Source organism: Chelonia mydas, chromosome 5 (assembly GCF_015237465.2).
Source record: "Chelonia mydas isolate rCheMyd1 chromosome 5, rCheMyd1.pri.v2, whole genome shotgun sequence".
NCBI lineage: Eukaryota > Metazoa > Chordata > Testudines > Cheloniidae > Chelonia > Chelonia mydas.
This window is the reverse complement of record NC_051245.2, coordinates 38323287-38346898: the sequence shown is the minus strand read 5'-3', so window position 1 is coordinate 38346898 and position 23612 is coordinate 38323287.

Sequence of the window (23612 nt, the reverse complement as noted above, 5' to 3'; positions counted from 1 at the left end):
GCAAGGCAGATCAATGAAAAACATCCAGCAGCGTCCAGCAGAAAAGTGTTACCTGGCATCCAATATACCAGCAATGTTTTGACATTCTCCCTGCTGCAAGGAGTTTATAATCTGAACAGACAAAAATTATACACAAAATATCATAGGAAGATTCTGCCTTATATCAGTGCAAGGCTGGTTTTGTAACATTATTATTTATGATGGGTAAATTTCTTACTTCGGTCAGTTAAAACTGGTAGGTTTCTTGGAAGAAGGGAGTTGAAGAAGGACTCTGGATAGACAGAATGATACCCCTTTGCTCACAAGGGGCTGGAGGGAGTACAATCATGGAAGAAAGCACGAAAATAAGAGGGACAGACCATGTGCTTTCTGTTAGTCCCACCTAAACTGCACACTTCAGTCAGGAGTCGCTATAGAGGGTGCTTTATATGTATCCATGTGTTAAATGGAATGCAAATTGTGGTGTTAAATATATATTTTGGTAAGAGTAACTGGAATAACAGAAGTTAAGTACATCAATAAAACGAAACAGAGAGGTTCTCCTGCACAGAAATCTGCTCAGAACTGGATGGTGGGGTACTTCTACATGGAGCCAATTAAGCATCAAACTGCTTCAACCTTGACATGAGTTACAACAGCCTATGGGCTGGCTAAAGTCTAGCTATAGTCCATAGAAGAATATACATCATCCACAGATTAGCAGTACAAAGCATTCGAAAATGCTCCCTCCCCATACACGCCCAGCACTGCTTTTGTGGGGGCAGTTGGCATAGGAGTGGGCTCTGGTGGCTTTATGCCATTGGAGAAGTCCCCTTAGCAGACAAATTCTCATACTGGCAGCTGTGGCCAGATCCCATCACAGTATGCCACTCAGGTAAAGGGGCGGGACCCAGGACAGAGAATCTGCCCCAAAAGTTTATGGGCCTAGTCCTGGAGACACTTACTTATGCAAGTAGTCCACTGAGTTCTATCTATCAATCAATCAATTTGACTGTAGCTATTTCTAAGGCACCTCTCACATGTTTTCCTCTCTTTGTCACCCCCTGGCTTCAGTTTGTTCGCTCTTCCCGGAGGAAGATTGCTGTGACAGTGGGTGAGGTTATTTGGCAGGTGGGTGGGCACTTCAGTTTGAATATTGTGAGATTTGGGCTGTGGCTGATCAACTATGGTGGAAGTTCCATAACCTGAGCCTGTAACTGAGGTCACTTTGTCCCTGTGCTGCTTTGTCCTGGCCCTTTCCAGATGTGTTATCTCCGTCGGGTGCAGCTGTCTCAGTGAGGTGTGCTGATGATTAGGCAGTCTAGGTAACTAGGTAACTAGGTCCTAACCTGTTAAGTGCCTTTTTGTATTAGGATCAAGAATTCAGTCCAGGAGTGAATGGGGAGGCAGTGGAGTTTCTGGGAGTGCTGGTGAAATATGTTGACATCAGTCCGTTTTGCTCAAGCCATGCCTTAGGCTGCTGCATATAGCATTAGCTGCCTCTCCCATGTGCAACTGTGCTCATGCCCAGGTGGAGTGAGTTGCAGTATTCTAACCCGGAAGTGACAGAAACATGAGATCACAGTGGCTAAGTCATTACCTGAGAGGAAAGGGCACAGTCTTAATGGAAGGACTTGCTTGCCTGAGGACGGATTTGCAGGATCAGGCCATGTGTCAGCAAATATTGAAGCTGTAATTTTGGATCAGAAGGTGGGGCACAAAAAGACTGGAACCATGGTTCACTGTAAAGCTCTTTTTAAATGTATGAAAAAGAGAACTTCAGTGATGGTGATGAGTATGCGGAAAAACAAAAATCTCTACCTGAAAGGCTGTGGGGCTTTGCAGTGGATTCACTACAGGAGCTGCTCGTGTACGTCTCCCTCCAATTCTCTTTACTGACGCACAATGGAAAAGACAGTCATTTCAAAACCGTAGAAGACACATTCTGATGGGAATACAATAAACAAAACCTCATGAGACTCAAAGTCACAAATCTGTAGAGAATGTTTTGTATTTCCAGCCTCTACTCTTTTTCAAAACAGGGTTTAGTTTTAAATTCATCAAGTCCCCAAAATTTCAGATTCCCTTACAGTGCTTTTCTTGCCAAACTTCTGTCCCCCACTCCCAGAGGCACTTACTTCACTTGATCCTTTTCTTGACCATGATGGAAGGGTGTCTTCTTGGCATTTTCTTGTTTCCCATGTACCTCCCAGTTTGCACAGCAATGAGGCTGACAGACTTTGGGTGAAAATTGCCGTGGGACCTTGGAACACACTCTTTTACATTCCCAAATTCAGATCCCTGGCCTTCTACCTCTCACTGTCCTAAGGGCCCTGCCTCAACGTCAGTCAAGCAGCAAAGTTTGAATCTGGACCTGATCTTTTCTGAAAGCTGAGAATTTTCAGTTTGGCCTTTTATAAAGAAAGGCCAACCAAAAAAGTCTGGATGCAGAGGCAAATTCCCTCAGAGTTTTAGGCTGTTCAGATCTAGGATGTTACAAAAGCTGAGCCTCTAGAGGACATGGATGTGTTCTTAGCACCATGGCCTTTTGGGGAACAGCAAAAGGAGACTGGAGGATAACTTATGTGAGCAGTCCCTTATGTGCACATGTTCCATTTGTATGCAAGTAGCATGGAGTTTTTGGGGTGCCTGTGAACATGGGGATCAAATTGTGCCTGTCAGGTGACAGCCAGACACTAATGCATACCTAGCCCACAGAGTTCCCCATCTCTGGCTAGGTTTACATCCTGCATGTACAATTTGTACATCCTGCATGTTTCTACAGCATACAATCAAACCAAGTTCCCCATGGTTAACAAGCAGCAACTCTGCCAGGTGAGCCTAAGCTAAAGGGGGAGATTCCCCCTGGCAAAGTCTTGGGTACCATGATGAGTTTATCTTAGCTGGAAGTCATTCTTTGTATATATAGGCACCTACCCAAAATTTAAACCAAAATGTTTCCTACATTTTAACTCTGAAGCAGTGCACTTACATACCTTTCTAAGAATGCTTAGCATTAGCTGCAGCTCTCATTCCTTGGGCCTGGAAATGAGAGCCACTCCTGTGGAGCAGGGGTGTTGGACCAGTTTGTTTAGAGGGGGTGCTGACAACTATTGAACCAAACTGTAAACCCTGTATATGATAGAAACCACTTCAAGCCAGTGGGTGCATCAGCATCACCAGCACCAGCAGCTCCAGCACCTATGCCCCTGGAGGCTACATTCTTGAGGCTCTGGAAGAAACAACTGATTGCTCCTTGCTAATTGAGCACTTCCTGCCAACTAAGTCTTGGAACTTGGTTGACTTCAGTTTCAGAAGACGCTGCTGCCTCACTCCTCAGCTGGAAGAAGAGCTCCACAACCAATTGCTGCAAAACTCAGGAGGCAATTTGTAGCTTTCCATGCTGAAGGAGAAGGGATCCAGTCTACAGAACTGTGCTGGGAAGCCCCTGAGGAGAGAAGAGAACGCAGACTTGACCAGTTGAAAAGACAGCATCCCCGACGACCTAAAATTAAATACATCAGAGACCAAAAAATCCAAATGCATGAGGATTGCAACAACTACTACCTTGAGAGACCCAGTTGCAACTTTGTAGTGCCCCAATGGAATTAAAGGGCAATTCAGTTTTGCTGAGTAAATGCAACTGAACTGCATTTTAACCATGATCCCAACCTTAACCTTGGGCTTCAGAAGGACTGTAGTATGGTTTGGGAACATGGTTATAGCACTTGTTTTGGGAACATGCTCCCATCAATATTGCATGTTCAAGCCATTTTTAAAATGTGTTGGGGGAGTACAGCTTTATAACCAGATCAGCCGTCATGGAAGTTGTTACAGTGTAGATGGGATGAAAATAAGAACCATTGACCCCATGGCGTTTAAGCAATCCATTCTCATTATTATGAAAATCCCTGTATGCAGTTAACTCCCCATCTCACATATCTGAGTTCATGCTCTCCGATACTCTTAATTCTCCCAAGACTTGAATGCACTCTCTCTCGCTCACTCTGCTTATTAATTTTACATGGTACTTTATGAGACAAGTTAATAATAAGATCCAAGTCATCCATTGTCCCACTGTTGGGGAACCACAACGCACTGATGAGAAACCTAGTGCTAATATCAGAACAGTTCAGAAAAAGCAGAGTTTACCCATCTGTGTCAAAAAGCTAACCAGCCTGCCTCCCCTCCTCTTGGAAATTCTGTTCTGCTGTGTGGAAGCAAGCAAACAATTCAGAGTATTTGTAACAATTAGAAGGAAAATTAAATGATATCAAATTACTTTATTGCAATTTGTACTTGAGGGTCATAAGCTAGAACACTCATTATCTAACTATTGCAGACAGAGATTGATTAGTCTGAATATATTGCACAGCGACAGGAGCAGCTCTCCTACCTTGGAAAATAGTCAGGCGAAGAGAGGAGATGGCTGGATGGAGAACATCTTATAGCTCTGAACATGAGGGCCCTTTTCATTTACACAGCCTACGCGATGTCTCATTTCCTTGTCTGAGCAGCCCCCAGCCCCCACCCAATCCCTAACTGGGCTTTTGGACACGATCATACTATTTTTATTTACTACTATTACGACTGCTGTGTGAATTTAGGAATAGTGGAGGGTGTTGTTATGATCTTGGAGAGCCCAGCGAGCAGTTCCAATGAATAATTCATTCTGCAAATGTAGCCTCTTTTCTATTTGTGAATAATTTTATCAAGACTCATTTTTATAAGTTTGCTATTTGCAATTCTTCTGTGAACCATTTCTGTGAGCATGTTAGCCTTTGCTCACAAACTAGTTGCCACTCATAATTGGCTGTTTGTGGTTATCTAAGTCACATGACATGGGGTGGTTTCTGCTTCTGATTGGATGGCCTTATATTTAAAAGTAGGTGCTCCAGTAGAGGAAATCATTGGCTTTTGATTCCTTCAGGGAGGGGGAATACAGGGAACAGGAGTATGTTAGCAGGAAAGGTTTATAAACAGGTCTACGGAATTTTAGGACATATAATTTAATTCTTTCAGGTACTCTTTTGCAAAAGAAACAATATTATATTTGTCTATCTATCTATCCATCTGAGTGTCTGTATATATTTGTGGAACTTAGATTTACAAATAGCTGGGTGCCTTCCTGACAGCTTTATAGGTTATTTGGCAGACTTTACATTCGGTTCTCTCATGTCACATTCATGCCAGGTAATTCTGGATAGTTTTTAGCTGCACAGGTTGCAGCTAGATCTTTGTCTGGGTGGCTGAATTGATAGAAGAAAAGGAGTACTAGTGGCACCTTAGAGACTAACCAATTTATTTGAGCATAAGCTTTCGTGAGCTACAGCTCACTTCATCGGATGCATTCAGTGGAAAATACAGTGAGGAGATTTATATACACACAGAACATGAAAAAATGGGTGTTATCATACACATTGTAAGGAGAGTGATCACTTAAGATGAGCTATTACCAGCAGGACAGCGGGGGGGGGGAGAAAACCTTTTGTAGTGATAATCAAGGTGGGCCATTTCCAGCAGTTAACAGGAACGTCTGAGGAACAGTGCGGGGGGGGGGGGAGGGGGGAATAAACATGGGGAAATAGTTTTACTTTGTGTAATGAGACATCCACTCCCAGTCTCTATTCAAGCCTAAGTTAATTGTATCCAGTTTGCAAATTAATTCCAATTCAGCAGTCTCTCGTTGGAGTCTGTTTTTGAAGTCTTTTTGTTGAAGAACTGCAACTTTTAGGTCTGTAATCGAGTGACCAGAGAGATTGAAGTGTTCTCCAACTGGTTTATGAATGTTATAATTCTTGACATCTGATTTGTGTCCATTTATTCTTTTACATAGAGACTGTCCAGTTTGACCAATGTACATGGCAGAGGGGCATTGCTGGCACATGATGGCACATATCACATTGGTAGATGTGCAGGTGAAAGAGCCTCTGATAGTGTGGCTGATGTGATTAGGCCCTATGATGGTGTCCCCTGAATAGATATGTGGACACAGTTGGCAACGGGCTTTGTTGCAAGGGTAGGTTCCTGGGTTAGTGGTTCTGTTGTGTGGTTGCTGGTGAGAATTTGCTTCAGGTTGGGGGGTTGTCTGTAGGCAAGGACTGGCCTGTCTCCCAAGATTTGTGAGAGTGATAGGTCGTCCTTCAGGATAGGTTGTAGATCCTTGATGATGCGTTGGAGAGGTTTTAGTTGGGGGCTGAAGGTGACGGCTAGTGGCGTTCTGTTATTATCTTTGTTGGGCCTGTCCTGTAGTAGGTGACTTCTGGGTACTCTTCTGGCTCTGTCAATTTGTTTCTTCACTTCAGCAGGTGGGTATTGTAGTTGTAAGAATGTTTGATAGAGATCTTGTAGGTGTTTGTCTTGTCTGAGGGGTTGATAGAGTTTCCAAGGTTGTGGGTTCCTTTTTATATCCTACTCGCACCAACCCCTACTCAGTCACAGCCATTCATCACACGTATGTGAAGAGAAGGGGACATTCTTAGAACCTTGTAAATTTCCTTTTTACCTGCTTTAGGGCCACATCTCTGGCCTGGAGTTTTGAGGAACACTGTTTCACACAATATTTCACATGTCCACCACATGCTATAATTCAATTTATTGATATTCTATCTTCTGACACTAGTCACCATAACGGCTGCCAGTCACCATGATTGGGTGGCTGAGTGGGTGTTCTTGGTCACAGTCACAAAGAGCGCAGTTACCTCTTCCTTGTGCCTGGTTTGGTTAAATGCGTCAGTGCAAAGCCTTTGGTAGGATGGTTTGCCAAAGTGCTCTCTTCATGCGTCCCACTCTCATGCCGTAACAATATTTTATTCTTACATATGCCAAGTTACTTTCACATTCCAGTCCTTGTTTCTTTCTCTATCTCCATTCACCACAATCACTGCCAGCCACCAAAACGATACATCCTCACTGCACATATGCACAGCCAGAGCTGCCAAGGGTGGAGACAGATCTCTGTGTTTGTCTTTGTGCCAGAGGGATTTCGTAACAACTATGTCCGCCTACTTTGTTTATAGTAACTTCTTCTACTGGTTATTACAGGCACATAGTAGTCATAGTAGAAGTGAAAGCAACTTAAAGGACTTACCAGTATACCGGCGTCCTGAGCTGGGAGCCCTGCGCCCTTTAAATCACCCCCAGAGCTACCAGCTGCAGAGGTGGCTGGGAGCCCAGGGGCTCAGGAGCGATTTAAAAGGGCCCGAGGCTCCAGCCACCGCTACCGCAGTGGAGCTCCGGGCCCTTTAAATCGCCGGAGTCCCAGGGGCTCCCAGCCACTACCCTGGGGCTCGGGTGGAGATTTAAAGGGCCTGGTGCTCCGCTGTGGTAGCAGCGGCTGGGAGCCCTGGGCCCTTTAAATCACCGCCGGAGCCTTGCCGCCGCTACCCCGGGGCTCCGGCGGTGGTTTAAAGGGCCCGGGGCTCCGGCCACTGCGGGGAGCCCCGCGTCCTTTAAATCACCAGCCCGGACCTGCATGGAGTACCAGCTCTTGCCAGTACGCAGGCCAGAACGGCTTACTTTCATCTCTGGGCACGCCACATGGACATAGCCCCTTCCTGATGATCGGGCACATCCTGCATTTTAACCTGACCATTAAGACATGTTTCAGTGAATACACCATCCAGCATTTCACCCAAGAGGGGACTGTCTCCATTCACATTGTGGTATGAAAACGCTCCATTTACATAATATATGCAATCTGACACACAAACATTTTTGCACCTGGTTTCAATACGGTGTTTAAGACTCTTCAGGCCTACTGTGTCATTTTTCACCCTACAATCAAAATAGTTGCTACCCACATAGTTCAACCAAGGAGCATGGCCTTCCCCATTGACGTAAGCATACTCGTTGTCATGACAAAAGCCAGCCAGAGTAAATTTGCTGTCACAAAGCTTTATGCAAGAGAAAGGGCAGATAATGTTATTGATCCTGGTGCTCTTCATATCACAACTCAGGAAAATCTAGGATGGGTTTCTGCTCCTACTGAAAGCAGTAGTAGGAATTCCATAATTTCAATGCCCCTGATGTGTGCTTTCAGGACTATATCATTCTTATTCCAAAAAGTACCAGTCTATTTTAAAAAATCCCTATTTTTATTTTTGAAATTGATCTGGTAGGTGATATATATAATAGTTTTATTATTCTAAACCAATCATAATGCTGATCAATGGTATAGTTCCCTATCTGCCTCCTTTCTTCTCTGAACAATATCCCTCTTTTGGTCTCCCACCCCCTCCAACAGGACAGACAGGGAAAGAGGAAGAACCAGCTGCCTTCAGCTCTGCCTCCCCTCCAGAGTATAAGAACATAAAAATGGTTATGCTGGGTCAGACCAATGGTCCATCTAGCCAAGTATCCTGTCTTCTGACAGTGGCCAGCGCCAGATGCTTCAGAGAGAATGAAAAGAACAGGGTAATCATTAAGTGATCCATATCCTGTTGTCCAATCCCAGCTCTTGACAGCCAGAGGTTTAGGGACACCCATAACATGGAGTTGCATCCCTGATCATCGTGGCTAATAACCATTGATGCACCTTAGAGAGACAAAGTGGGTGAGGTATAATCTTTTATTGGACCAACTTCTGTTGGTGAAAGAGACAAGCTTTCAAGCTGCACAGAGCTCTTCTGCAGGTCTTGGATCTCTCCTCTCTGAACTTATATAATTCTTTTTTGAACCCATTTATACTTTTTGGCCTTCTCAACATCTCCTGGCAAGGAGTTCCACAGGTTGACTGTGCATTGGGTGAAGAAGTACTTTCTTTTGTTTGTTTTAAAACTGCTGACATTGATTTCATTGGGCAAACCTGGGTTTTTATGTAATATAAAGGGGTAAATACTCTCCTATTCACTTTCTGCACAACATTCATGATTTTATAGACATATCCCTCCTTAGTCATCTCTTTTCTAAGCTGAACAGTCCATCTTTTTAATGTCTCCTCATCTGGAAGCTGTTCCATACCCCTAATCATTTTTGTTGTCCTTCTCTTCACCTTTTCCAATTCTAATGTATCTTTTTTGAGTTGGGGCAAACAGAACTGCACACAGTCAATATGGGGATAGTTGAAATCCCCCATTATTATTAGGTTTTCTGTTTTTGTATCCTCTCTAATCTCCATGAACATTTCACAGTCACCATCACTATACTGGTAAGGTGCTCAATAATATATTCTTACCCCTGTACTCTTATTTTTCCAATCGCGGAATTTCTATTTGATTAAGATTCTGACTGTATTTGATTCTATGCTTCTCCTCCCCCTCCCCCCACATATAGTGTCACTGTCTCTCTAGCGTGACCTACTCTGTCATTCCTATATGTTTTGTACCCTAGAATCACCATATCTGATTGATTATCAGCATTCCACCAACCTTTTGGTGATGCCTATTATATCAATAGCCTCATTTAATACCAGGCACTCAAGTTCACCTATCTTAATATTTAGGCTTCTAGCATTTGTATACAAGCACTTATAAAATTTATCAATATTTAGTTGTCTGCCTACATGTGATGTAACTGAATAGGAGACTTTCATTTGACTGTTTCTCTTCAGTTCCTGCCTGCACTTTATTAACTTCTATCCAATGAACTTTTAGTAGGATTTAGAGTATCCCCTTTAATATATCCTTCCTAAGGGATGTGTCTGTCCGAACCACGTGATCCTCCACACCTGTTGACTTTCCCTCAGCCCTTAGTTTCAAAACTCTTCTACTACCTTTTTAATTTTACATGCCAGCAGTCTGGTTCCATTTTCATTTAGGTGAAGCCCATCCTTCCTGTATAGGCTCCTCCTTTCTCAAAAGGCTCCCCAGTTCCTAATAAACCTAAATCCCTCCTCCCCATAGCATTTTCTCATCCATGCATTGAGACCCTGCAAATCTGCTTGTATAACTGGCCCTGCACATGGAACTGGAAGCGTTTCAGAGAACTCTACCTGAAAGTCCTGGACTTGAATCTCTTACCTAGCAACCTAAATTTGGCCTCCAGGACCTCCATCTTACCTATCCCTATGTCACTGGTATGTACATGTACCACAGCCACTGGCTTCTTCTCAGCACGGCGCATAAGTTTATCTAGATGTCGAGAGGTCTGCAACCTTCCCACCCAGCAGACAATTCACCATGTGGTTCTCCCACTCATCACAAACGAAGCCATCTATATTTCTGATAATCAAATCCCCCATTACTATTACCTGTCTCTTCCTAATAACGGGGGTCCCCTCCCCTGGAGAAGTATCCTCAGTGCGAGAGAATACCACATCATCTGGAAGGACAGTCCCAACTATGGGATCATTTCCCTCCACTCCAGCTTGATGTTCTCCTTCCCCAAGACTTTCATCCTCCTCAGCAGCACAGAGGCTGTTAGGCCCAGGGTGGGATCTGCTCCCTCCCAGAAAGTCTCGTCTATGTCCCCTCTGTCTCCCTTATCTCCTCCAGTTTAGCTACTCTTGTCTCAAGAGCCTGTACTCGGTCTCTGAGGGCCATGAGCTCCTTGTACCAAATGCACACATACGCCACTTGCCCACAAGGCAGGTAATTGTACATGCTACATTCAGTGCAATAAACTGGATAACCGCCCCCCACACTCTGCTGCTGGACTTCTGCCTGCATGATTTTTACTCTTGAAGTGTTGTTTGTTTGATTGCCTTTTTGAAGGGGTACTACTGGCCTAAATTTAGAGTATGTTTGGTAGGTGTATCTGCTTCTCACACTCCATCTCTGAACTCCACTGTTTGCTTCTCCTGGTTGCTAGCTTCTCTGGTCGCTTAGGAACTAGCTTTGTAAACCTCCTGTTCATCCTGAATTAGCCCCGCCCTCTTGCCAAGGGATTGTAAAGAGGTTGGGGATCAAAGGATGGCAGGCTAAAGCCTCGTTTGTAAGCTCTCAGCCTACGCTAGCAGGTCACTTAGCTCAGCACACAGCCCCCATGACAGACCACACTACAGTCTTCAAGCAAGCGCAGGGCAAACAAACTAAGAGACAGACTCAACCCAAAGATCACAATCTCTCCTCCTCCACCTGGAGAGCCCTTTACAAAACTCCTGTTTGCTGCTTCTGTTCACTGGCTCCTGCTGCCTCACATAGCCAGAACACAGAACGACCCTGAGGGTTCCATCTCCCCTCTTGGCACGCTATAATGGTGTGCCTTGCTGGGAGCACAAGACTGCATACCTACACTTACATTTTAGCTGACTATGGCCCTGTTTGGAAACAAACTCCTGTCACATCTATCTATTTGCTTGCCCCCATTCTCCACTCTGCTCCGTACCATGCTAACCCTCTGACGACATACAACCACCATACACTGGTGAGCTCTGCATTCAAGAGTATCATCTCAGCAAGCTAGAAGTTCTAAGCCAGTGACCTCATAGCAGCCTATCCTTTGACAGCAACTTCTCAGGCTTGGGGTCCTGAGTCAATAACCCTAGAGAGTCCCCTGCCTTGGCATGAGACCAACCAGTCAGAGTAACTGAACCAGTAACCTCACACAGGCCTCTCCTTTGCCGCTAGCCCAGCATGCTCAAGTTGCTGAGCTAGTGACCTCACAGAAGCCCATGACTGGACATCACCCCAACAAGTTAGAACTGGGAACCAGAGACCTGAGAGAAATCGGTGCCTTGAAATAAGCCCAGCAAGACAGATACCGAATCAGTGACATCACAGAGGTATAACCCTTGACATTAGCTCAGCAAGCAGTAGCTGCTGAACTAGTAACCTCAGGGGCCCATTCACGGGCAGCCAGCCAGAATGCTAGAGATTCCACTCAGTAACCTCAGAGAGCCCTCTGCTGTAGCAAAGGCAGCAGAGCCAAGCCCAAGCATTCAAAAATCACGTCAGGCTGAAAAAAAGGCATGAGGTTTTAGAAGACCATACACTTTGTGTCTTAACTTACCTTCTGGTTTTTAACCTTTAGGGGCACATTTTTGAGCTTCTCTCTGCAGCCACAAGGGCTAGACTTTTTTAAGTAAAAATGAGATTCTCACATTATTACATGACCCCAAGAGCTGGGGATTTGAGAAAAAACACCCAATATCATGAGACTCAGGATAAAATTGTGAGTTGGCACCACTGTCTCTGCCTTCACATCAGACCAGCCAGCTAGCGGAACCGAGCCAGTAATCTCACCCCTTGGCATCAGCTCAGCAAGCTTGAAGGGGTTGAGCCAGTAAATGTACAGATGCCTGGGCCAGCCACATCACCCCAGCAAGCTATCGGTGCTAATCCAGTGACTTCACAGAGGCCTGCACCTTGGTGCAGACCCATAAAACAGGTAGTGCCCAGCTAGTAACTTCTCCATGGATTGTGCCTCACCCTCCAGTCCAGCAAGAGGAAGATTCAGGCTTCTGTGAAGCTACATGATTTCTCATCAGCCCAGCAGCCGAACATGCTGATCAGGGATTAAAAGTAGATTCTGTTAGAGACTGAAATATGGAAGTGACACTTTAGACTACACATGTTTACACTTGTGCTGAGATACAAGGGTGATGACAGCCATATAAGTATCAAGAGGGACTGAAATTCCCCCACCTCTGAACTCCAAAATATGGCTATACTTTCTAAGCACCTGTGAGCTTTTAGAGAAAACAATGGAGTACTTGGGAGGGAACAAGGACTATCTACATGTCTACAGGCATGTCTACATTATAAACATTACACAGGTTGACTTACAGCCACTGCAGTGATTATTGCGGTGGTTCATGTCCACACTGCCCTTCTTCTGCCGGTGCTGTGTGTCCTCACCAGGAGTGCTTCCACCAACTTCAGAGAGGACGTGGGGGGGCTGAAAGCCATGGAGCTCAGCTCCCTGTGCAGCTCCCCACCGGGAGCCCGACTGCCCCATCACCTCAGCTCCCTGGTCCCCACTGGGAATGGGGCAGCCGACCAAACACCAGCTGCAGATCTCCTCACCAGGCTATCAGCTCCCTGCTCCCCGCCAGGAGCACTGCAGTGTGTGGTTCCACAAGAGGGAAATCTGTTAGCTACTCAGAAGAGACTGGCTTCATCAAAGCAGGAAATACTTTGGAGAAAGATTTGTAACAAGATAATAGCATTCCTATTCATTATTCAATCTACTCTCTTCCTGGGTGTACAGCTTTTAAAAATAGGAAAATTTACACTGGTGTCTTGGCTAAATTCCAAATCAGGTAAAGACATTTAGCCTGCCTAACTCCCCTTGCTGTTTTCAATACGGTAGATTTCACTACCTGCCATAGGAGCTGTTTGTAATATTACAGACTGTCCTCTGTTAAACAGCTGCTATGTTCTGCCCCAGAGGTGGCTGCATTTCAGTGGTGACAATGAAGAGATCCTATACCTACTTCACAGGGATGATGCAAGGCTTAATTAATGCTTGTAAAGTGCTTTGAGGAGCTCAGATGAAAGGCATTATAGTATGCAAAGCATTTTAATACTACATTGTGCTATCAGCTAATGCTGTGTTGTTTTTCTCTCTGCACAGGAAAGTCAGAACCATTAAAATTATCAAGTAAATAACTAAGAGGAAAGTTAATAGCAAGATAGCTTTTCTCCGGATAAGTTTGTAACAAATGCAAATGCCAGTCAGAATACAAAGGACTAAAATGGTTACTCCATAATGTAATTATCCTCACAAAGGAGAAACAGGGAAGAAGCTGGAATGATCAATCATGTGAAGTCAGACATACTCTACTTGATCAGTGGGCGAAATTGACAAAGTTCCGCTAGCACACATTCAGAAAAGTACTGAAGTTTCACTGCTGGAAATGGAAACACTATTTGGTAACCAAAACATCACACTGCTATGTACTGGCAGCATCTGCACTGTTAGATATAATCCAGGGCTACTTACATGCCACAGAAGATGCAAATGATTTGAAGAGTAGAAATGACAAGCCTTGCTTAAGGCAGAAGCCAATATAGCCTCTTCCAGAGCAACACGTCTATCTTTTTAAAACTCTGGGATTATTACAGTGGTGCCCATTAACATCAACATATTTAAGGCTGTGTCAGTTTTTCCATTATACACCCCTGTTTTTCAGTGTTTTATAACTCAGCTGTAAACATGTGATACTTGGCGTAGAAAGACACAGTTCATCTGCCTTTATACAAGTGTTTTTAAAAGTGCACGCGCGCACGCACACACACAGAAGGAAATGTGCTCTCTTATTCTTTAATACACCTCGGTAGCCCTAATTGCTCTAAATCAAAAGAATAATTTGCCTTTAGCCTGTGACGTAGCCACTTACCTTTGCAGGCTTGAGATCCCAGCCCTGTTCCATTCTGTTCTTCAGACGCTGAAAAGCAGTTTTTCCTATGCAGTGCTTGCACTTGCTTTCCGTAGGAATTATAGCACTACTGCTGAATAAGAATTTTACCCATGTAAGGAGAGTGGAATCAAGCCCCCATACCACAAGTATATTTATATAACAGGCCTAGAATAGGCTAAAAGGTAAACAAGAAGTAATCGAAAACCCCCTTTAATGTATATTTACAAAGGTTACCTTTAAAACAAATTAAGAAAAAAATCTTTGAGCTGCAAAGAGCTTTGGTGCATTTATATGCATTTCCAAAATGCCAAGAGAAATAGAGCTGCCAAGAAGCAATCTGTTTACGTTTTATCTTTCACTCCTGTTGTATATTTTAAGCTACTAAAGAGAAAACAAAGGAACTTTAATGAAAACCCCACTCCATGTAAGATAGCATTGCTGTTTTTCTCCCTATCCTCCCCTGTGCATCCTTCTTGTATGTTTCTGAACCTCTGAGGATCCCGGTTTCTCTCTTATTTTAACAAACCCACCACTGAGGCTGCGTGTCTCATTCACCATACAGGCAAGGAGGACTAGATTTTAATTGACTAGAGGAAGAAGGGAGCCAATATTAAGGAACCAGGATCCCCACACTGTGCAGACCACACTGTTTACATACAATGCCCAACCCTCACTCACCAACAGAAGAAATGATGAGACACCAAATTCTACTTTGTTAGATCCATGTAAAACACATGCAGCAAAGTTCCTAAAACACAGGAGTAGCACCACCGGCCTGCAACAGAGTGTACTAGTGCAGAACATTAGGCATGTGCTTATGTACCTCTCTGATCCAGGACCTAAACCAGTGGTAAGTCCATTGTCTACAATGGGCTTTATAAAGTTATTCCAGATTTACAGCTGATTACAAACCCTAAGCATCCCAGATGTCAGCTGTGAATATTTGTACCAGGCCAGTTCATGGCACTAAAGTTACTAGAGAAACTAAAGAGTCAAGGAAGCTGAAATTTGGTATTTAACCTTTGGAAACTGTAGCTCACAGAAATTATACACAAGGATCATTGATTTGCTTTCCAGAATGCTGCAAGGGGCTGTCCAGCTCCATTGTGCCATTTGTTAGCTACTGCAGCAAAGATATTATGCAAAGAACACCCACTGGTCTGAAAATCCAAATATATCAAGAAACTACAGGCTGAGTCAAGGAACACATTTCCCACTGAATCCCAAATCCTTTTTTTCCTGTTGAATTTAGTCAATGCTTCAGTGTATACTTAGTGAAAATGTAAAGCACTACATAAATGCTAATATTAAATGAAGTCATAATAATTCCTAGCACTTTTAAAACATTGTCATCTGTAGCTAACAAACACTTCACAAAATTTTATATAGTGGGGAAACTGAGGCACAGAGGCTTTTCTAAGGTCACACAGTGAGGCAGTGGCAGCGCTAGGATAGAATATAGGTCTGCTGACTTCATCTCAGGCCCTATTCATTGACCCAAGCGGTCTCCTTAATCCTCAACATCCTTTTCAGGACTAGAACTCTGCAGCTCCTAATCCCCAGTCCTGTGCTTTGTGCTCTAAACTGTGCTGCCTCTCTACCATATGCTAAAATGTAGGTGTTTTCATTTTTTCACATCCTATTCCACCCAGGAATGGGGTCCCAGCATTGCTGTTGACAAAGGATAACCTTGATATATTGTAAGTATCCTGGAGTGAGCAACCCAAATAGTGCTGTGAAATTGCCCATGTGGCAAGCATGCCAGAGATACAAGTTACTATTCTCCAATTCAGTAGGACAAACTATGTAAATCGGTGCATAACAGGGGAGGGATAGCTCAGTGGTTTGAGCATTGACCTGCTAAACCCAGGGTTGTGAGTTCAATCCTTGAGGGGGCCATTTAGGGATCTGGGGCAAAAATTGGGGATTGGTCCTGCTTCAAGCAGGGGATTGGACTAGATGACCTCCTGAGGTCCCTTCCAACCCTGATATTCTATGATTCTATGATAAACCAGCAGTTTCACAGTGGGATAAGCAGCGGCAGTGCCATTTGAATGCATCCAATTAGATCATCTGCCCCACACCTCAGGTAAACAGACCAACTGGGCATAGGCACTGACTCCGTGGGTGTTCCGGGAGTGGAACACCCATGGGAAAAAAAACAGTGGGTCTGAGCACCCACCAGCAGCCCTGCCCATCAGCTCCTTCTACTCCCTCCCAGCGCCGCCTGCCTGGTGGTGATCAGCTGTGTTCAGAAGGCACTGGGGGAGCACAGGGGTAGGAGTGGGGGCCGGAAGAGGCGGAGCAAGGGTCGAGCACACCCCGAGAACTGGGGAAGTTGCCGCCTCTGCATCTGGGTACAAAACAAAATGCAGATTAAAGATCAATTTGTCCATTGTCTGATGTTTAGAGTTCTCCATAACTAGAGAGCTAATTTATTTGCAGCATATACACTTATTGACAATGACTGTGCTTCCTAGTTATTTCTGATGAAAGCTCTGACATTGGAAAGTCCTCTTTTCTTTCATGTTGAGAATTGCTACTTGTTAGCAGTCATCTTTTACAGCCTGCATTTCCTATTTAAGGAAGCTGATACACACAAAATGGATGACTATAAAACTTAGAACAGCATCATATCGCTTCTTTTTGAAGCACCATCACTTCTTTCTCTATTGAGAACAATGTGTATGGACCTTAATTATCTATAAGAGACAGGAACTGACCAGTTTAAGGTTCAAGGCTTTGACAGAAGATAAAAACAACACACTTTAGTTACCATGTTAAATAATAAACCACAGCACATTATTATAAACGAATCACTTGGTCTGTCAGTGGCTTAAACAAAGGCAAATGGTCAAGTATTTCACATTCTATGATATGGTAAATTGGCAAACGTTGGCTTTTAAATTCACATATACCTCCTACCATGATCACCACTCCTTGGTCTCTCGTAGTCAGTCGTTCATGAACGTTTCTCCTTTGGGTTTTTAGTTATAATGTAGCCCACCTCATGTTTACCTCCAAAATTGCCCACTGGACTGTCCAACTGTCCATCACATGTTTACACATATAACACAGGAACTGCTCCTGAAATGAACACATGGTGGAGAAGCAGTGTTGCAAACTCGCTCACTTTTTATCATGAGTCTTTTGATATTTGACTTTTTTTTAAGCCCCAGCTCCTGGAATCATGGGATCATATGGGAATCTCAGCTTTCATTAAAAAAAAAAAAAAGGCTCTAGCCTTCATGGATGTAAAGAAATGTTTGAAAGCATGAATCCTAAAGGCACAAAGACTAGAAGGCAAATAAAATGAACCCAAAGTTGATTATTTTTAAAAATCTCCTGAGTTTTGAATGTTTGGGGATGACTAAACTGGGTAAGGTAGAGTCATAATACCATCTTCACAGTCACATCACCCTGTCCCCAAACACAGAGGTACCATACCCCTTGTTTGTTAGAGATACTATGATGACCCATGGCAGTGTCCTACATTGAAAACTAACCTTGCATCTGGGCTTAAGTATCACCCCCAATCTTGGGAAACTCTCTCAGCAAGGATATTAGATACATTTGAGAACGTCCTGGAGAGTGGATCAATATTTCTGTATTATTAAAATCAGGAGCAGATGGGAAAGGCTGAGCTGGAATGGAGGTCTCAGCATGCTTCAGGAATGCAGAAATTGAGATATGCAGTGGTCCCCTGGCACATTATTATTTGTTTATATTGACGTAGCACCCATAAGGTCCATGAAAGGTCTACAATATATTGAATATTTGGCAGGGGGTTTTGGCTTGTTCCCCCACAGCTGCCCCTCCACCCCATAGACATTTTTAGCTGGTTGAGTTCTTATAGCAGAGTAGGTGAAAGTGGGTCAGACCAGTTCGAGAGGTTTAAAGCACAAAAAGTCAAAAGAAGCCAGGTACAGAGGGCTGGTGGCTGGTACAGCCTTTGCAACAGCATCTGCTTTTCACAGCTTCCTCTTGTGTCTGAGCCTGGCAGGCTGAGGATGATTGTGAAGAGATTCTTCACATAAATGTGTTTCCTTCAATGACACGAACAGGACAGGCACTATGTCTTCGGCTTTTGACGTGATTAGTGTATACTTTTAGTTACCATAGTAATATAAAAAGAAAAGGAGTGCTTGTGGCACCTTAGAGACTAACAAATTTATTTAAGCATAAGCTTTCGTTAGTCTCTAAGGTGCCACTAGTACTCCTTTTCTTTTTGCAAATACAGACTAACACGGCTGCTACTCTAAAACCTGTCATAGTAATATTGTAACATGCTTAAAATGTCAATTAGATGCACAAAAGAAATCATCGTGTTTTCCTCATGACCACATATTTCCACCCATTAAAAATACAGCACCTCTTATAGCTTTATACTAACAGAACAAAACAGATCTATTATGCTACTTTCCCTCTGCAGCCTTGGCAGAGAGAAAAAGATTAAATTTTGCTCTTATTTTAACAGGTATCTTAAAATATAGGAACAGTATGGAATGGAGTTTAAGCAGAAAGTTTTAATTAACTCCTGATCCGCTATTTGCTAATTCATGGTCTGGAATTTGAGGCCACAAGTCCAAAACTATCGTTCTTGTTCATCAAGGGCAGAGGTATTAACAAGAGTTTGGCAACACTTCTTCCATCAGTGCTGTTCTTATGTTCTTCCTCCCTCCAGAGCTTCCATAGCATAAGCCAGATTCATCCTCCATGTAGGCCCCACAGATACCATGAAGTTACAGCAAGGGGAAATTTGGTCCTATATCTATCAATAAACATTTGACATATCCCTAATCACACACACCTTATTTTCTTGCCTCAGCCTTCCAACTGGCTGTGGAAATAGGGACACTTACCTCCAGATTGTGAATTGTCAGAAAAAAGTTTATTTTCTGGGATTTGGGCAAGAATTCAGATGCAACAGAGATGAGGGTCATATAAAGACCTAGGCAGATGGAGCCAATCCCAGACAGGTCTTGATCTCATCTCTTCTGATCTCCAAGAAAGGAATCACAGGAGGTTCCGCTCTTTTCTGCTTTCTCCAATGATCTGTGGACATTTCCTACCCACCTCCAAATAGAACAACTCAGTTAGGGTGGTGATGCACACACTTTATTTGTATATCCCTCAATTCACATGGTCACGCCACGCACGGGGAACATTAGGTGTGTGCTCATGTACGTGCACACACGCTCCAGCTGGACATCTTTCTAAGCTGAAGCTTCTTAAAATTGCAGCGATCTCAGGTAAAGACGAAAGAGAGGAACACCACCGAGAACCACAGTAAACACAAAGTTGCATACAGGGCTCTGCTCAGTCATTTGCACCTGGACTGATAGGGAAGCATAAATCCCAGAAATCATGACACTTGTAATTTATTGAAAGCTTTGACACTGACATTTCTGCATCTCCCTTTGGCTTAACTGACGTTGTTGAAGGATCCCATCATGGGACACCAGGAACATGGGATCTACTATCAGTAAATGACTATAGTCTACCCTCTTAATAGGGAGCACTCCAGACACTAGGTTTCAAGTCCATCATAAAAGGACCATTAGCACATAAGCATTAAATGTTTGAATTAGTTATTCAAGAAAGGAAACTGAAGTTGAAAAAGTTCCTTCCATTGAGCCCCCATGGTATCACAGGTGATATGTAGCAAGATGATTACTTTTATTATATTACTGTAGTGCCTAGGAGCCCTAGTCATGGACCAGGGCCCTATCATGCTAGGTGCTGTACAAACTTGATAATTACTATCAGTTTTTAGATTAAATTCCAGTGTTTTTAGCTGACACAGGTCAATAGGTATTTTGACCATGTGACCTCATTGGCTGCAAAGAGCAACAGCTCGTATAATCTTAAGGGCAATTTTTCTTTCCCAGAGTACAAGTATCTGACACCACCTTTAAGTAGGGTGACCAGACAGCAAGTGTGAAAAATCGGGACAGGGGTTGGGGGTAATAGGAGCCTATATAAGAAAAAGCCCCAAATATCGGGACTGTCCCTATAAAATCGGGACATCTGGTCATCCAACTTTAGGGAATGATCAGGAATGTTCCAGCTGAAAGCCTTGTTACTACTTCTGGTTAGGAGTCCCAGTAAAATATCTTAGAAGCTACACTTACTGAAGTAACACAATGAAGTATCCTCTAACATTTATCGACTGCCCTTTGTCATAGCACAAGCTCCAAGCATGAACCAGACCAGCTTGTGCTTTAAAAAGCATAAACACTGTTTATATGGACATGGTTAATTAAATAGATTTGTTTGCACATGCCAGTGTGTTATTACTGAGAGTACTAGCCATAGCTGCAGGCCGAGAAAGCAGCAGAATTCAGCACCTGTTACCACAATGGTGGTTTCACAGCTTCCCACCCAATACTTGGTACACTTGAACTTTAAAATAGAGGTGTGTTTTGTAGCAGGCATAGTTACTTTTTGAGTTACATCCTGCACTGGGAGAGAGCAGAGCAATTGACTCGGGTTGGAGGTGCTGGCTGTACAACAGAGAGAGATTTGTAAAGCAGTCTCTGTACTAAACTTGGAGGTAATTTCAAGCGACAAGGAATTTAACCAAATTTATGCCTAGTGCAATTCCATGGGCTTCGATGGAATTTCAGGAGGGATGAATCTGACCCAGTCAATCTAAACTGGCATGACCAATGCCTTCAAACACCTCTATATATAAAGCACCAATTGTGACTCACTGAGGCGTAACTTACTCTATAATTTGACAAAAAACTCTTCAGAAACAAAGCAAAAAAAAAGTTTTACACCTTTCGTTCACAGAGAATTTAGAAAGCTTGCAGCATTAAACCCACTTTTTCTTTAGTGACAGGAGTAAGTTTCTATGAATACAATGAAATCAGATGAGTGATGGAACATTATGGGTTTTCCATGGAATAAAAACTAGTTCTGAATGTATACAATAAAGTTCATATTTAAAGTACTTAAGACCCAGTTCTATTCTTGCCTTTATACTCACATGGTAAGCTCTTTGGACCAGGGCCATCTTTTTGCTCTTTGTACAGCGCCTAGCACAATGGGGTTCTGGTCCATGACTGGGGCTCCTAGATGTTACAGTAATACAAATTAATTAAATGAATAACGCTATAGTATCAAAGATGCAGGCCTCCTGAATATGTGCACTGCTTTTTTCTGTACAGGAACAGTTAATCAACCATCTAAAGCTCAGATTCTACATATCAGAAGGTTTACTCTCCTGAATTAATTTAATCAGGTACTGTAAGGTATATCCACAGAGATTTACAGTTTCAGACTACGTTCTGACACCTCAACTACCAATAGAAAGCGTACATGCATCTTACTTTTCCATTTCTCTCTCATGTGTTCTTACGAATTCTCTTCTCTGTTAATTCCATATGCTCCAGGTCTGGAGTAAAACTGTAGCACTAAAGGAAACAGATTTTGAGATAAAGAAATTAAGAGCAGACAATTAAATTACAATGATCCCTTTGTCCGTGAGACTAATGTATATCTACTACTTCAGGAAGTTTATGTCACAGGCCCAACAGTTTCTCCTGAAAAAACCACCACCACCACCTGAGGTGGAAATAAAATAAGGGTTCAAAACCTCTACAAAGCAAAATGAAGACAGACCCAATTCCATTGAGAAATAGTCTCTCCCTAGCTCTGATTTAGACCGTGAATGTATATAGGCAGAGGGGCAAAACAGAAAGTACAGCTACAAGTAAAAGCTTCAAGGGGTTTGTAGGTTGCCAGACAAGCTTCTCAGAAGTGGTCACTGAGACAGAAACACCAGCTCTTTGGAACTTCACCTAAAGTTACCAGAGGAAGGATGATCCAGTGGTTAGGGCACTGGCCTATAACACGTGACCCAGGTTAATTCCTTGCTCTGCCACCAACTTTCTTTGTGACCTTAGGGCAAGTCACTTAGCCTCAGTTCCTCATCTGTAGTACAGAGGATTACTTCCCTATCTCACAAGGGTGATGTGAGGTTCTCATGGTGACCATGGGCAGCAGGGAGCTATATGCTGCAGAAGAGAGAAATATGTTTTTATCCACATATTTGAGCACATGACTCCCTTACTCAACTGATATCGTCTTCCAAAATCAGTATTGCTTTTTTCATTGGCTCTATGGTAAGCCTTCTATTGATAAGCAGTTCATATCCCCTTGGTTCACGCTAACATGGACCTCACCTTATAGAAATTTGAAATGCCTGCTTTATTAGACAACCCTATGGACGAAATTCAGCACTGGAGTAAGATGATAAAACTCCTATTGAAGTTAATGGTTGTTGCATGCATTTATGTCAAGGCTAATTTTAGCCCAAAAGGTTTTTAGGTTTCTCTTTAAATGGGCTTCAATTTTGCCACTGTCCACAATAAATGAATCTTCTGTAGGAAGGATGCCCACCTGAAGAGGTAGGTAATCACTGAGCTACATCCTAAGGCCAGATTGAGTTCTTTCTCTCTCATTCTTCATTATCCATTGGGGGGCAGGTACCTGCATCATTCTGTCTACACCGCTTCTAGAATAAAGGTCTTTTGTTTTAAAATTAGGACATCAACATAAGTCCTATCTGTGGTCCTGAGTGCTGGGTTTATATTTATTTTAAAAAAATAGTATTCTTCATCCTCACTAGATGAAGAGTTGGGATCTTTAAAGTCCTCTAATTGGAGTCTGCTTATTGCCAAAAAGCCACTCTTATTTTCAAGAATCGCATATAATCGTAGCATAGCACAGGAAGTAGCCAGATGAAGAAAAGGAGGATACAGAAGGGACCAAAGCCTATGGAAAGCTGATATTGTTGAATTATGACAGCTTGGCTGTTAACTGCCTTGGGCTGGTAGTCAGACATGCATTTTACATCAGATATGGCACCACATTTCAGATCCTCCCACCCTCCCATTGTCATCTAACTGGCACAAGCCTCACAACACAGCAGATTTGTGGGCACAGTGGCAATGCTTTGACATTTTTATTCATTAGTTGCTAATTCTCCCTTCATCTTAAGATATCTTAAAGATATCCAAACAAGAGGATGGAACAATCACAGGAAGGGGTAAAGTGGCGGAATTCAGAGTATACAGGCTAAATTTATTGCAGGGCAAAAGCAATGCCTGGTGGGTCTGAGGTTGAACAAAGGAACAGAACTCTGCAAATGAAGTGAAGAATGAGTAACTAGAAAATAAAGTGAGTGTCTAAGTCAAATAAATCCTAGAATGAGAGCACAAGAGTGATCAGTTCCGTGCAAAGAGCGGTCACAGTAACTGAGGCGTTCCCATTCATTTGATTTTAATTTGGAAGATGTATTATATACATACAGATCCATTATTAATGGTGTCAAAATATTCAATGATAGAGTTTGGAAGAGGGCAGAGAAAATCCAGGATGT